The following is a 9,368-nucleotide window of genomic DNA, read 5'->3' on the forward strand; positions in this document are numbered from 1 at the left end:
GTGCTGGGAAAACTGGTCAACCACTTGTAAATAAATGAAACTAGAACACTTTCTAATACCATACACAAAAATAAAGTCAAAATGGATTAAAGATCTAAATCTAAGACCAGAAACTATAAAACTCCTAGAGGAAAACATAGGCAAAACACTCTCTGACATAAATCACAGCAGGATCCTCTATGACCCACCTCCCAGAGAAATGGAAATAAAAGCAAAAATAAACAAATGGGATCTAATCAAACCTAAAAGCCTTTGCATAATGAAGGAAACTATAAGCAGGTGAAAAGACAGCCTTCTGAATGGGAGAAAATAATAGCAAATGAAGCAACTAACAAAGAATTAATCTCAAAAATATACAAGCAGCTCCTGCAGCTCAATTCCAGAAAAATGAATGACCCAATCAAAAAATGGACCAAAAAACTAAACAGACATTTCTCCAAAGACATACAGATGGCTAACAAACGCATGAAAAGATGCTCAACATCACTCATTATCAGAGAAATACAAATCAAAACCACAATGAGGTACCATCTCACACTGGTCAGAATGGCTGCTATCAAAAAGTCTACAAACAATAAATGCTGGAGAGGAAATAGACCCTATTACACTGTTGGTGGGAATGCAAACTAGTACAGCCACTATGGAGAACAGTGTGGAGATTCCTTAAAAAATTGGAAATAGAACTCCCATACGACCCAGCAATCCCACTGCTGGGCATACACACTGAGGAAACCAGAATTGAAAGAGACACGTGTACCCCAATGTTCACTGCAGAACTGTTTACAATAGCCAGGACATATAAGCAACTTAGATGTCCATCAGCAGACGAATGGACATGAAAGCTGTGGTACAAAAACACAATGGAATATTATTCAGATATCAAAAAGAATGCATTTGAATCAGTTCTAATGAGGTGGATGAAACTGGAGCCTATTATACAGAGTGAAGTAAGTCAGAAAGAGAAACACCAATATAGTATATTAACACATATATACGGAATTTAGAAAGATGGTAATGACAACCCTATATGCAAAACAGCAAAAGAGACACAGATGTAAAGAACTGACTTTTGGACTCTGTGGGAGAAGGCGAGGGTGGGATGATTTGAGAGAATAGCATCGAATCATGTATATTGTCATATGTGAAATAGATCGCCAGTCCAGGTTTGATGCATGAGACAGGGTGCTCAGGGCTGGTGCACTGGGATGACCCTGAGGGATGGGATGGGGAGGGGTGTGGGAGGGGAGTTCAGGATGGGGAACAAATGTACACCCATGTGATTCATGTCCATGTATGGCAGAAACCACTACAATATTGTAAAGTAATTAGCTTCCAATTAAAATAAATAAATTTTAAAAATAAATAAATAAATAAAGAATGTATATATGTGTATAACTGAGTTACTTTGCTGTACAGCAGAAATTAGCACAACATTGTAAATCAACTATATTTCAATAAAAAAAGAGAGATGAAAAAATTTGTCATTTTTAAAAAATCTCTTTTCCCTTCTTCAGGAGACACATGGTCTCAGAAAACCCAGCCACCTCCTGTATGTCACTAAATATTACCCTGGGGCACCAGTGAGCCTCTCCTTGGTAGGTTCACCCCAATATTGCCTCCTACCTGACATGTGACCTCTACAATATCTTTCTCCCATTATACACCACAAACAGCTATTACCTACTGAGTCCTTACTGTATACAAGGCACATGTGGCCTCTTTGATTGTCATGAGAACCCATGAGACAAGGAGTGGGAATTAGTCCACACTCTCAGGTGAGGACTCTGAGGAGCAGAGTCTATGGCCGGTAAGCAGTAGGGCTGAGATTCTCATTCTAAAGTGCCTACTCTTAGCCACTGAGCTCCTTACCCATCCAAAAACTGCAAGAATTGATTTCACAAAGAGTGGAATGGAGAAGACTTCCCTGGTGGTCAGTAGTTAAGACTCCAGGTTCCTAATGCAGGGGGCTCGGATTCCAGCCCTGGTCAGGGAACTAGATCCCACATGCCACAGCCAAAGATCCTGCATGCTGAAACTAAGCCCTGGCACAGCCAAATAAATAAAAATAAGTAAGTATTTTAAAAAATTAATAAAAACGTTCACTGTTTTTTAAAAAAGAGTGGAGCAGACTATTAAGAATGAAACATTTTATAGGCTCTCTCAAGATCCTCAGTGCAAAGGTGAACCCAAACCCTAGACTTCCCAGGGCACCCTGGTCTCAAATATTCTGACCCTTCATCCTCCATAAGCATGGAGGCTATTAGTCATGTGCCCTTTTTGTTTAAAAAACAGGGTCAGTAGACCTGTAGAGAAAGGCGCAACAATGAAACCACTGACAGGTCAGGTGATGGAGCCTTTCGGTTCTGGGCAGCTCAGAACGCTGGACACATGATCTCAGTCCTGAGCTCCCAGAACTGTCATCCCAAACAATTCGACATTGTGACCTCCCAGCAATCTCCACCTCAAAAGACTGGGACCAACTGGAACGGGCAGGAAGACAAAAGACAAAAACAAAACATGACCTTCTCTGAGCTAAGATCACAGCTGAAGAGACACAACAGAACCTTGTGGGGCCTGAATAGAAGGCCCGGAGGCTTCATGTTTAGTTTTCTTTGTCCTTTAAAGGGGATTTCACTTTCCCTGCCTAAGTACAAAAAGTGGCAGACCCGAAGCTAGGACCTTGGAGTCTTGCAACCTAGCCCAGGGCTAAGAATTAGCAGTAAAAGCACCCAAGTAAAACCAAAGGGCAGCAGAAACTCAATTCTTTTGTGTTGTTTAAAAAAAGTTTGGTGAGTGTGAATTCCCTCTTACTGATTGCCAAAGCTGCAGCTTAGATTCTTTTGGAGGGCAGAAACCCAAATCATCAAAATCTCGAGGGACTTTGGAAATAAAATACCACGGTGATACCTGAGATTATACCTAGTCTGGAAGGAGTTCTTTCCCCAGTCCAGCATCTTCATGACATCATGGTTTTTAGAAGCGCTCAGCTTAATTTTCTCCCTGCCTTGGGTATGCTGGTGAAGGAGCTGGCACTCTTGTTAGGCTTGTCTCAGCGTGTGAGTGGAACTAAGAGGTTTCTAAATGGATCTGGAGCAAGGTGCCTGCTGTGAAACCAAGACCCAGAGGCTCTTTCAACAGAGGCAGGTGGCTGGAGCTGCAGCTTTAGTATACAGGATGTTAGGGGGAGATGCCAGTAAGTTGAACCTCAACTGCTAAGTCACCTTGCATTTGAACCGCCCATAAAGATGTGCAAGGATAAGCAGGAATGAACTTGCAGAATGGTCCTTAACTTTTCAAAGCATTGCTTTGTCAGGTGTTATTTCTCTCATTACCCTCTCAATATCCCCGAGATGGAGGACAAGTGATATAATTCACACTGAACAGGTGAGCAAACTCCTCCCATCGATGACTTGCTCAGGGACACAGAGGCAAGTAGTATCAGAGTTGACTAAGAATCCTGATCTCCCAACATCTAGAACTGTCCTCTTTCCATGAAGACGCTTCCATAGTGGCAGTGGAGTCTTATGCTACCAGGCTAGCCTAATGAAGATATAGCATTAATGTGCTGCGTTAGATGGGGAAATGACAGAAGGGATGTAAGCTAGGGACAAACCCCAGCTCAATTGTTTGTTTCATGTTTTATCCTGGAAAGCTTCAAACACACACAAGTAGGGAGAACAGTACAATAAATCCCCATGTGCCCTCTGGCCAGCTATAATGATCACCAACTCATAGTCGCTCTTGTGAAAGCTAGTTCTCGATTCCCACTCGTGCCCAGCGTGCTGAATGGCTTGGCAGGCAAGAGTCAAATGGTTGCCATAGCCTTGGCATCTGCTTTAGAACTCCCTAAGGCTCCCAGCGCCCTGGACTGACACGGCCACAGAGGTCAGCAGAGACATGCCTCAAGGGGCAGGGGCCATGGGTAGAAGGGTGTGAAAAAAGGCAAGAGGAAGTTGTTAGGTGACTTCAGTCTGTATCAGAGAAAACACAAACTTGACCGGGGATAGCTCTGGAAACTTTAGGGATATGGACCAGAAGTGAACAAAATGCTGACAGTAAATTTAACTTAACCAACTTTTGTTAGGTGATTCCTATGTGTGAGGTTGGAGACACAAAGAGGAACAAAGACCCTGTGGTTTGTGACGTTTCAGGTCTACAGTCTGAATATCCTGGAACCTTCCTGCAAAGACGGCCAATCAGGGCAAGTGCCTAAAGTCGCTGCAGGAGGCATCAGAAGGTAACAGGGACTACGTTCTGGGTGCAGTCTCCACTAGGCTCTCCTGTGTCACCTCACTGTGGCTCACTCCCTGAGCGTGAGCACCTTCTGTGATTCCCACTCACCAGCAGTGGGCTTCTGAAAGGGCTGTGCAGATGAGGCTGACTACCTGCCCGGCTCTGGGCAAGGAAGAGCCCCTTTCCTGGGGATGAAGCCAGAGGGAGGGTGAGTGCACACAGGGGCACAGCTCCCTCGATCTGATCTCCCACTGTTATCTGATCAAGCCAACAACATGCATTTACCTCTTTTCCATGCTGAGTGAGCATCCCATTTCACAACGGTGGGAGAGTCAGGAAAAGGTGAGCATGTTACAGACTTCAGGGACATACATCCCAAAAGGGGCTAAGAAATCCAGGAATATAGCATCCCTCAGACAAAAACCAACAAAAAGAAACGGCAGAGTGTAGTACTTAAGATCCTGAGGTTTGGCACCAAACAGACTTGGGTTTGAATACTGACTTAAGAACGAACTGTGACCTTCAACCATCTGCTTGACTTCTCTGAACCTATTTGAAATTGAAGGCAATAATATTTGAAAGGAGCACAATAATATTAGGTCGAACCATGTGAAACTGTCAACACTTAACCATTTTTTGACTTTCAAAAATGGCAATTTCATAGGCCACACTACGTTGGGATTTTTTTGAGAATCAAAGGACGTATTATAATACAAAAGCCTGGCACACAGGAAGTACTCGATAAATAACAGCTACTATCAACAAACAAAAGGCAAACCAACAGTGCCCTGGGCATACTTGGAGATGTGCTCACCACCATTATCAGAGAGCAAGTCAGAAGATTTTAAAAAATTCTTTTATCTCAGGACTTCCCTGATGGTCCAATGGTTAAGACTGGGTTTCCAACGCAGGGGGCATGGGTTCGATCTCTGGTCAGAGAACTAAGATCCCACATGCTGTGCAGTGTGGCCAAATAAAAAAATTATTTACCTCTTTGTTTTTGAATACTAAGCAAAAGAGTATATGGTACAAAGTAAGGCTTCTTCCCACGCCTGAACTCCAGGCATAGTTTTCCCCAGAGGCAACCACTGTTAGGAGGATTTGAGTCTTTCTGAGATGTCCTCTGCATATACAAGTGTCCATATGTATGTTGCACACACATACACACGAGCAAATGGTGGCACACTATACACACTGCACTTAATATAACTCAGAGAGCTTCTTATATGTGTGTGTGTGTATGCATGCATGCTCACTCAGTCTGACTCTTTGCAGCCCCGTGGAATGCAGCCCACCAGGTTCCTCTGTCCATGGGATTTTCCCAGAAAGTACTGGAGTGGGCTGCCATTTCCTCCTCCAGGGGATCTTCCTGACTCAGGGATCAAACCCATGTCTCCTGAGTCTCCTGCATTGCAGGCGGATCCTTTACCACTGAGCCACCAGAGAAACCATGTACATATATAATAATATATAACTGCCCCATTCCTCCCTCAAGCTTTTTAAGAGCTATATTGTATTCTCTTGTGTGGCTATTACAGGATTTCATTTGAGTCCCTAATTGGCAGCCACTTGGATTGTTTTAAACCTTTCACTAAAACAGTGCTACAATGAATATTCAATGAATATACATTATTTCATACACATCTCAGTTTATCTCAAGGATAAAGTCTCAGAAATGGAACTGTACCGCTGAGTGATTTATATTTTGCAATGGCCAAAGAGTTCCAACTGCCCTCCTCTGAGGCTATTCTAACTGATACTCCAGCCAGCAATAAGCACCAATTTCCCCACAGAGGTGGTCGGTTTTTAATTCGTTTTTGACAGAAGGGTTGGTCAGAGAATACGGGATGGTGGCTCAGTGGCCAGACTGCTATGGAGTCACTTGGATCAGTAGCAAGGGGATCCTGACACCTCAGCGCCAGCATGTAGAACGCACTCTTCAACCCACAGGGAGCACAGAGTTCTGCAGTTACACAGCCTCACATGGGGCTTGCCTGGTGGCTCAGGCGGTAAAGAATCTGCCTGCAATGTGGGAGATCTGGGTGTGATCCCTGGGTCAGACAGATCCCCTGGAGAAGGAACTGGCAACCCACTCCAGTATTCTTGCCAGCTGCAGTCCATGGGGTCCCAAAGAGTCAGACACGACTGAGCAATACACACACACACAGCCTCGTAGAGAGAAGATGGGAACAGTATGGAGCATTCCTCTGCAAGCAGAGTGACTTCTTCCCATATCTGATGGCTTCTTTTTCTTAGCTCACTTGCTAGTTTCAATGAGTAACCCAGCTCTGAACAGGACCCCTCAGCAGCCTGTGGAGAAGGAGGGTGGTGAACAGCGATGTAAATGCAGTTTAAGAGGCTTCCGTTTGAGTCTTGCCTCCTCCACTTTTCAGTTATATGACCTTGGGCAAGTCACTGTTTTTCCGAGTCCTAGTTTCCTCCTTTATAAAACCGGGATAGTAATGTGCAGAAACCCTCGATGTGGTGTTCTATAAAGAGTTAAGTGATGTTACCATAGACACAATGTCTGCAGCATAGAAGACAGTCCAAAAAGTTTAAGAAAGGAACAAATAACTTTTCCACTGAAATTGATATTAAAGTGATCTTTAGCCAGAAGTGTTAGCCAGAACTAAAGCTTTGTCCTGAAGTTTCATGAGGTGTATTCATAGTAAAAGTTTTCTTGTCTCTTGGAAGGAACAGATCCAGAGCTTCCCTGGTGGCTCAATTGGTAAAGACTCTGCCTGCGATGCAGGAGACTTCCTGCAACACTTAGGTTCCATCCCTGGTGGGTAAAGATCCTCCGGAGAAGGAAATGGCAACCCAATCCAGTATTCTTGCCTGGGAAATACTATGGACAGAGGAGCCTGGCAGGCTGCAGTCCACGGGGTCTCAAGAGTCGGACACGACTGAGCGACTAAACCACCAGGGACAGATCCAACAGAGAGCAGATCTACTCCCAAATGAGGGTCTTCATTGCGCCTGCCACCTCCATTAAGACCCCCTGCGCCCCGGTGACCGATTCCTCTCTAAGGCTCCTAGGACGCAAAGTTCCTGCTGTCATTTGGCGCCCGACTGGTTTTCTCTTCTGTTTGGCTGACCTGCCTCCAAAAATCAAGCCTAATCCACCGGGACCCTAAGGGAACCACCCAGGAATCACAGAAGCAATAACCCGAGATGAGACCGGGAAAAAAGCAGGAGGACTTGAGAGCCTGCTAGAGCTCAGGCAACTCGGTGGAAAGCCTGCAGGTTCGCTCCGAGGGCCCTTCCCGGGAGCAACTGGATCGAGCCGGTCCCAAACTCCGGATCCTCTCCAGGAAGGCTACTCCTCGCCTGGCGGTGCCAGTTCCCCGAGCCCGACGCTCCGTTCCTAGCGCTCCTGGCTGCTAGGAGCTTGCTTCCAGGTAGGGAGGCACCTGCTCCGGAATCGCCCTCGGGCCAGAGGCAGCGGATCCTCTCTCAGTCTAACCAAACACCCTCCCCGGCCAGCGAACCCTCACTCCCACCCCCGCGCCCACCCCCATCTCTGCCCGCGGGGCTCCCTGGGGCCGCTCACCTCCAGCCAGATCCCGGGCGTCCCCGCCGCGCACCTGGCACACGGGCGCCCCTGGCACACGGGCGCCCCTGGCGCGCGTCCGCCGCTGACCTTGCGTCGATCTCGCCGGAGTCCGCCGCGGCCGCCGGGTCTCCGCTCCCCGGCAGCAGGGGTCGGCGTGGGCGGGGCGGGCCGCGCTGGCCCGGGAGGTTTGCCCGCCCGCTGGCTGCACAAAAGCCGAGCCGACCTCGCAGCGCCCCATTCACTACCCCGCCGCGCCCCCTCCCCGCCCGCTCCTTAAAGGCAGAGCGCCAGGCTGGGCTCCAGGGGCGGCTCGCGGAGAGGCACAGGAAATGACCTCAGCAGGCTCCAGCCTCCCACCTCTCGGCACCGCCGGGCTCGTCCCTCGGGCGGCGGGGACGGCGGCGGGGTCCCGCGGGCCGAGAGGTGTCCCGAGCTCCGGCCCCGAGCTCTCTGCAGAGGCCGAATCAGCAGCCACCTGGGGCAGCCGGGGCGCCCCTGCATCTCCTCAGCTCCCAACCAGCCTGAGACCCTCCCTGGATGGGGCGCAAGACCAGACCCTCCCCCGTTCCCCCTCAAAAGGAGGTTCCCGTATTGGTCGAACGACTTTCAGGAACCGTCACGCCTGGATATTTGGAGCAGAAATCCTTATTTCAAAGAGTCTGTCCCATTGGGAGACCAAAGTTCTGATATGTAATATGAAGGAAAAAACAAAACTCACCGCAGCCTAGAGGGTAACTTGCTTGCGTCCGTACGTCTGTATGTATGCATGCACGCATTATTTATTTTAAAGGAGCCGGCCGGCCGAGGAACCGGAAAGGCAAACAGGACGTCGCCTGCGCGGGCAGCTCTCCGTGCACCCTTGCAGCCCCTGCGCTCACCAGTACAATCCTAAATTACCTGCGGGGTGTGGGGGGTGGAGTACTCAGTTTTTAGTTAGGTGGATATGGGGTAAAGACGATGAATACGGAGAATATTGCAGGGACGGATCCACGTTTCAGAACAGCTTTCTTCCCCAATCTGGCAGGCTCTCAGGCTAGTTCTGAACGGAGGCAGACTCACCAGTTTCTCCCCAGGGGCTTTGAAAGTTTCTTTCCAGGTGGTGGTGCCCCCCGGCCGCACCCCACGTTTGAATCTGAGTGTCTGGAGGTTAGGCTGGAAAGTTGTGCAGTTAATAAGGCCTCCAAGTAATTCTCATGCACAATTTTGAGAGCCCAGACTCTGTGGAAAGCTGACTCATGTAGTTCAGGAGGCCAAGGGCGAAAGTTCATCAGGGTTAATGGGACTTCATGAGCTTAAACATGGACTCATACCTCCTGAGAATTGGAATAGATCAACCCCAAACTGTGGGTAACTGGCCTCTGTCACCTTCAAGACTGGAAATATTGCTAAGGAAGCCCCAAAACAAGTCCTGCGGAGTTTGTCAAGGAGACTTACGCTCATTCATGCATGCATTCACTCACTTTGAATAGGTAATCATTCACATAGTATAAATTTGAATTATTAATAATGTGGAAGGGCTAACAATGAATAGTAAGTCTCCTTCCTCCCCTGTCCCTTGTCCCCTAGTGTGTGTATGCCT

The 9,368-nt window shown here is 47.7% G+C and overlaps 1 protein-coding gene across 3 annotated transcripts in view; it reads right to left on the minus strand.

Moving 5' to 3' along the window:
• PLEKHH1 (pleckstrin homology, MyTH4 and FERM domain containing H1) overlaps positions 1-8,551 on the minus strand; it is a 58,342-nt gene extending 49,791 nt beyond the window's left edge. For 2 of the 3 annotated variants that reach the window (XM_018054049.1, XM_018054047.1), the window contains exon 1: positions 7,787-8,037. The gene's annotated coding sequence lies outside the window, so the exon portion shown is untranslated. Of the gene's footprint in view, positions 1-7,786; positions 8,038-8,507 lie in introns of those variants that run through there. The other variant, XM_018054048.1, reaches the window with a different exon arrangement.

Source organism: Capra hircus, chromosome 10 (genome assembly GCF_001704415.2).
Source record: "Capra hircus breed San Clemente chromosome 10, ASM170441v1, whole genome shotgun sequence".
NCBI lineage: Eukaryota > Metazoa > Chordata > Mammalia > Artiodactyla > Bovidae > Capra > Capra hircus.